The sequence below is a fragment of the Lathyrus oleraceus genome, chromosome 3 (assembly GCF_024323335.1).
Source record: "Lathyrus oleraceus cultivar Zhongwan6 chromosome 3, CAAS_Psat_ZW6_1.0, whole genome shotgun sequence".
In the NCBI taxonomy this organism is placed as follows: Eukaryota; Viridiplantae; Streptophyta; class Magnoliopsida; order Fabales; family Fabaceae; genus Lathyrus; species Lathyrus oleraceus.
In genome coordinates, this window is record NC_066581.1 from 36,824,595 (window position 1) to 36,832,532 (window position 7,938).

The following is a 7,938-nucleotide window of genomic DNA, read 5'->3' on the forward strand; positions in this document are numbered from 1 at the left end:
TCTTAAGACTTCCTTCGACCCCCTTCATGACTTTTAGAATACCTTTCTCTCCTTGGAAAACATATCCTTTCTTGTCGAATTCAACAAGAGAAGTCAAATTTCTCTTCAAATCAGGTACATACCTGACTTCAGTTAACAACCTTATTGACTCATCATGGAGTTTGAATCTCACAGATCCACACCTGCAATTTTACAAGCTTTATTGTTTCCAAGCAATACAAATCCACCATCTTTATCACATAGTTTGTAAAACAAGTATGTGTTTGGAGTCATGTACCAAGTGCAACCTGAATCCATAATCCACTATTTACTTGAGTTTCCGCTTGAAACCACAATAACATCAGATGAGTCAAAATCATCTTGAAGAATGGTTGCATTTCCATTCACCTTACCTCCATGATCTTTCAAGCGTTCAGGGCATACTTTTCTTGTATGACCCTTCTTCTTAAAATGATAACATTGAATACCAGGTGCATCATCACTATAAGAATCCTGCTGACTTTTACCCTTCTTTCTGTCGAACTTGCCATCTCTCTTTGTGAATTTCGCCTTAACCGACATGCCTTCATCAGTCGAAGATGGCTTGTGCTCCTTTCGTTCGTTCAAATCCTTAGAATACAAGGCTGATTGAACTTCTTCAAAGATCAGAGACTCTCTTCCATACAAGAGAGTTTCTTTGAAGTGAGCACGTGATCTAGGCAAAGCAGACAACAGTAACAACGCTTGATCTTCAACCTCGATCTTGACATCGATATTTTCAAGATCAAGAATCAGCTTGTTGAACATATTCAACTGCTCATCCAGAACTTTGTCTTCACTCATCTTGAATAAAAAAAAGCTTGCATCAGGTAGAAGCGATTGACCAACGATTTGGTCATGTACAAACTTTCGAGTTTCACTCATAACCCCGACGCCGTCGTCTCCTTCAAGACCTGTCGAAGAACCTTATCACTAAGGCTCAATAAGATGGCGTTGTGGGCTTTCTCTACCATTTCCATTTTTCTTTTTCCGTTAACGTAACATCCATTGTTTCGCCTCCTTCAACGCTTCTAAGCAACTTTGCTGAACCAATAGGGCTTTCACCTTCAAGCGCCACAGGCCGAAATCGTTTACTTCGATGAACTTTTCAATCTCATACTTTGTTGAAGACATATTCTCCACGCTCATCGCACTAATATATTGTAAAAACGATGCCGGGATAACAGAGTATAATCGGTTTCTTGATCGGCAAGAAACCCACAAGGGTAGAAAAAGGGAAGCAAGAAGAACACAATAAATTGGTTATAACCTACTATTATTTACTTTATCTTTGAAACAAGATTACAAGTGTTACAGGATAACAAATAACCCCTCCCACCCTAATTAGGATTTGCGTTATGCAATGATGAGAAACTAGTATGCTATTTATAAGAAAACTAACACACTAAACTAATGAGTTTTTACACACAAGCCCATTACACAAACTAACTTAGAGAACAAGCTAACTTAAACAATTGAGCATAACAAACAGGCTCAATTCAACATGCTAACAATCCTAACATACTTCGACTACTTCATGTGAACAGACTTCGACAATATGCTAATGATCCTGTCGAATTGTCGAACCAAAAAACTACCCTTCGACCATACTAGAGTTCGATCAAATATCTCATAAAACTCAATTAAATAAAGTTTTCAAACTGAATCTTTTATACCGATTTTTTTATTATAATGATCATAACCTTTAAAATGTTACACACAACTTTGAGAGCCGATATTTAATTTTTGATACTGATATCTAACTTAGCAATATCAACCTTTTATTAGATGAGTTAGAATTTACATACCGTAAAATTATTTTAATTAAGTTAAATTGACTTGTAAGTTTGTATAAGAATTTTAATTTAATCATGATTCAATTGTATCAAAATGTATAAGAGTTTATTTAATTACAATTCACAAATGATAAAATTTTAAATTTGGTCGAATAGTTTACTTTATACTTCTTTTACTGACTTTGGATTTATTTCATATTAAAATTATCCAATATTGTAAATATATTAATAGTTCAAAATTTTAACTATAAAGTATCAAATTATTGTAAAGTATTACACTTACAAACTATACTAAACTACATAATTTTACTCGCTAAATTATAAAAGCATTTCAAAAGACTATCGAAAAATTATAAGTTTCATATATTTATAAATTTGTTAAAAAGTTAAAAGTATTTAAAAAAACAAGAATTAAACTTTCTCAAAAGAATGCAGCTTAGGTAAAATTGTGTTAGATTATATCTAATTTTAAAAATATTATTATGTGTTAATTAAAGTTCCACTCGAATTTCACTTATTTCAAAAATTTTATGTAAAAACGGAAACAAACAATTCACAACATTATTTTTATTAATCAAAAATACTAGCAGTCAATAATACATAATGGTCTTATTTAAATAATCCTCTCTTCAAAGTCATTTTTCTATTATTACATTTGAATTTCAACTGATCTTCCCCTTGAATTACATATCCTCTCACTTCCACTTATACAATCACTCAAATGTTTGCAAATCTCACTAATAAAAACATGAGAAAATTAAAAAATACAAATCAAAACTCCATATCTTAATGAGTAGTGGAAACTAACATCGGACAAAGTTTAACACAGTGTTTCTAGATCCGCAAACATCCACATCCAAGAACCCATAATATGTGTATATTATCCACACCACTGCTATGGGAAGCTATTTCTTTATATAGTAGTAAATATAACTAGAAGTTTCATTAGGGTTTCCAAGAAAAATCCACAACATATATGATTTGTTCGAAAATAGTATCACGTATTATATGGAAGAAGAGAAAAATATGATTCGTTTGCAATAAGATTATGCAAAATTTGGAACGAAAGAAATATTTTCAAAAATATCACATCAGTGGGATTCGGAATAATCGTGTTAATATATCTCAACAACGTATGTGACAAGACAAGAAATGTCTTGCTTAATATTTTGCTGATAAAAATAAGTTAATCCATATATAAAAATTAACTCACATTTGATATTTTTTTAGGCAAAACAAGAAATTAAGCACTTCTAGCACAAAACTCGTTAGGTAATGCCAAAAATAAATTAAATTGACAAAATGCAATCCAAGCCAAAATTAAAAGTACCATAACAATCCAAATATCAATGTCTGAAATGGCCAAAGGCAAAAATAATCAACAATGAACATCATTTTGAAAACTCGGGAAAGTACAGAGAACATAGCCAAAAGAGATAATATATCCAATCAAACAAACTGAATGGCCAATAATAAAAAAAGAGACTAAAATAATGCAATGGAGTAGGAGAGTAACTATTAGAAGTATCTTTGTTAATAACACCATTTTCTTCTTCATTTTTCGAAGCTAGACACACCTTAAGAGCTAGACTTTGAGACTTCACAAGATGGGTCAAAGGGAGTTGCAACATTGTCATCACCAAGAGGAGTATGATGAAGAGAGGAAGCTTCAGCAAGTTAAGTGTTTAGAGTTAGCATCTTAATAATCCCTTCACGTATAGTCTTCCTACCATATAACATAATGATGATTTCCTCTAAGGCATTAGCCTCATGAGTCAAAGCCTTAAGAACGTTGCTTATCACAAACCCTAAAAGAGAAAGTAACATTTATCATTTCTTCCATTAATACTCAGATTAGTTTAATCAGCATGATTATGAACAATAGAAGGCAACACAATGTCAGCAACATGTTTTTTCACAAACAACTTGTAACTAAAGTTGAGAATGAAGGGAAAAACACCAACCTCATCATCACTAGTCACAATGTCTTTCTTTTGATTAGCCAAAATGTCATAAATTTAAGAAGTTAAACTAATAGGCAGCTTAACAACATAGGATTCAACATGCTTCACAAATTTCTTAAATACGTACTCCCCAAAATCAAAAGCGTCATGAGTTCCCACTTGATACAACATACCAATGAGACTAGGAATAATATTTGATCCGTGAAAAAATGGAGCCCATTTAGCCACTCTAATTTTGTATAGGAAGACATACTTCACACTTAGGTTTTTAGATTCCAAAAGACCCCTTTGATGGCTAATCTTCATGAGCATTTCTAGTGATCTCGTGAGAAATCTTCTTTAGGGAGAGAAGATGGTCAATATCAAATAGTCTTCCATGACCAAAGAAATCATTGATGATAGCAAGAGAGAATTCAAAGTAGTCATCATGAATAGGAACCTTCAAATATTATTAGCATTTTTAAGCCAATTAGAAGATTCACAATAAATTCCTTCGCAAGATTGGGGTAGTAGGGTTATATATCAATCACAATCTTGAATAGTTAAGCATCACAAAAGAGTTCCATGATCTCACTTCACTTTTGAGCATCGACATAGAGTTTTATTTTGAGGAGCCAGTCTTCGATTATAAATAAACTTCCATTTGGAAACACTCTCCTCATAATGGAATGAAACATTATCCAGGGGAACATAGGGAATGTTATTATGGAGATTCTTCCTACCAATTGACATTTTCATTATTTTATTACGCTTTGTAGCACACCCATTGCCATCCTCTTCTTATTTAATGTCACCCAAGACGTTAGTGCCATGTCCCTTAACGTTATTCTTAGTGAGTATAGGAGCAAACTTCTTATTTTTCATCGAATTTGTGTCTTTTTATTCTCAGGTTTCTTATTCTTTTCCACAATCTTTTTTTCCATAATCTTTATATTTTTATTGACAACATCAAACTTCTTTTTCCTTCTTCTTAGAACCATCTAAGGAAGACAAAAACATCTTTCTTAGACACCTTTTTCCCTTTTCCAGGGGACTTACTAACAATAGAAGACACATGGAAAATGTCTCAATCATCATCATTGATGTTTTTAGGATTAAAAGAAATGAGTGCATCCTTATCAGGTACTGAATCACTAGGTTCAGTCTTATTGATGGGAGTAACAACAACTATAGTGAACATGTTAAGAATGAAATCAATCATATTCTCACTAGGGGTTATCACAATCAGTAAAAGCCTCAATGATCGGATCCAATTTTTCACTTTTTGGTCCTTTTTTTAAGGTAAAATTAAATCACTATGAATAATAGTTTCAGTAGGATTATCTTGAACAAACTCGTGAGTTCCTTTCATTGAATAACTTGAAGTTTGATTGTTGCATGAGTTAATGAAGGATCCGAGTTACCTTAGGAGCACTCTCAATTGTTGCATGTAGTTAATGAAGGCGCTAAGTTACTTTATGAGCACTCTCAGCTTCACCATTTTCAAGGGGTTCAAATAAGGCAGAAAAAACATATATGGATAAATGGATTCATTGAGTGGTCTTCTTCAGGGACTTCCGTTTTGTTTCTTTGAGCTTGGCAAGAGAAGAAATACCTCCAGATTTTCCATCAGTGTTTCCTCTAACCGTAATACCTTTGATTCGAACACCATGCACACTTGTAAACACCTTAGCAATGTTCTTATACACATTTTTCTTCTTAATAGGTTTTTTTGCATGGACAAAAAAACTTGTTCCTATTCTAGTTACCATCATTTTCATAGAAAGGTTCAACAATGCTTTAGTGTTATAGGAAAGGTCAGAGAGACATTTAGAGCGGGAAAGCGAAAAATTAAAATTAAGTAACCCTTGGATATTGAAAATAAATGAAACATAATTGTTGGGATAAAAAAGGAAAAGGTCTTTGTTATTGTGTCGAGTGGGCCAATAAGAATCCTAATGGGCTTGTGAAATACCACTAAGCAAAAAATTCATTAACTGCTACAAACGGATGATTCAAAGCCCCAAAGAAGATCAGGTGTTTTAACATTGAATAGCATTAAGTGGTTTAGTAAATATATTATTCATTTTTTATCTATTAAAACATCCTATAGGGTGATATTCCTATCTTCAACAAGCTCTCTAATGAATGATGATGTATATCAATATGTTTGGTTCTAGTGTATAAGACATGTTTCTTAGAGATATTGATAGCACTTATGTTGTCAGAATACAATATCATAACATCTCGTATAACATCATACTCTTGAAGCGTATTTTTCATCCACCACATTTGAGCACAACTAACTTCTACAATAATATATTTCGCCTTTGCAATAGAAAGAGAGACATAATTTTGCATCCTAATGAACCAAGAAAGTATATTGTTCACATCTTCAACACTTTCAGCCTATCTGAAATCACAATAACCTACCAACAACGAGTTTGTATCAAATAATACAAAAATACACAGTCAATGGTTCCACATATGTATGTGATGATACGTTTAACTAGAATGGGATGGCTAACATTTGAATTGGCTTGATAGTGAGCACATACTCCCACAGAGAAGGTAATATCAGGACAAATGGTAGTGGGATACAAAATAATACCAATCATACTTCTATAAATACTTTGATCAACATAAACTCTTTGTTCATCCTTTGACAACTTGACATGAGTGGCAGCACACATGCATTTGTGGTGAGCATTCTCTAAGTTGAACTTTTTCACAATGTTCTTGGCATGTTTACGTTGGGAAATAAAAATTCCATCTTCCATTTGTTTCATCCAGAAGCCGAGGAAATAGGTAATCTCATCAACCATACTTATTTCAAATTTATTTTGCATTTGATGACCAAAATGATCCACTATCTTGCTTGACATCCCTCTAAATACAATTCCATCGACATATATATAAGCCATTAAATGATTTCCATAATCCTTTATCATAAAAAAATTCTTATCAATTCTTCCATGAACATAACCATTCATAGTAATAAATTTTAATAGTGTCTCATACCAAACCCTATACGTTTGTTTGAGACCATAGAGAGCATTTATAAGTTTGCAGTCATGATTAGGAAGACATGGATCAACAAAACTCTTAGGCTACTAAATATAGAATTCCTCATTCAAGTACCCGTTGAGGAAGACACTTTTCACATCCATCTGGTAGAACTTAAAATGAAGGAGACACGATAAACCAAGTAAATCTTCAAGACGATCAACGGGAGCAAAGATTCAAACAATTCATCAATTTTCATTTGGAAACATCTTGTGCTTCCTCAATGACAGTAACCTTCATATCAAAACTCTTCAACAAAGATCTCATAATCTTTCTCAACACCTTCTCTTCTGACATCTTTTCACCGAGAACAAAAAGTTATTGGCAACGTCGTAGATACTAACATTGAACTTAGAAATAGTTTCATCCTCAAACATGTTTAAGTTCTCAAATTTGGCTGTGAGGAGCTGAATCTTTGACATCCGAAATTTGAAAGTTCCATCATGAGCCACTTCAAAAGTTTCACATGTGTCTTTAGTACTGATGTAGGTGTTAATGATCCTAAAAGTAAACTTCATTGTAAATAGCATTAAAGGAACATGAATTTCCAAGAGAAGTTTTATCTTCAGTAGTTTCCAAATCCTTTCAGGTTTCACAGAATCATAACCATCACCATCTTTGAGTCAAGGAGGTGTCCATCCATTGATAACATCTTTCTAGATCTTTTTGTCGATAGACTTAAGAAAAATAACTATGTGAGCCTTTCAGTAACCATAAGTAGCTCCATCAAGAATTGGTGGATAGTTAATAGATATTTCCTATCTGATATTGTCCATATAAAACATAAAAGGCTGGTCACACTAGAACACACCCAAATAGAGTAAGATGTCCGCTCTGATGCCAAATGAAGTTATGTATGGTCAGAGACAAGATGTCAACCACTACTGTGTGAGATAGTATATTTTGAATTAATAAATGAGCAATTAAATAGAGTAATAAATAAAATACAAGAGAACTTGTTAACCAAATTGGGTGTAATTCTCACTTACGTCTAGTGGGCGCGGTATCAAGTTGTTAACCAAATTGAGTGTAATTCTCACTTAGGTTAGATCAAATGACACAAAGGTATCAAATTTAGTAGCATGACATTTTCAATAATTCTTCACTCTATGCTC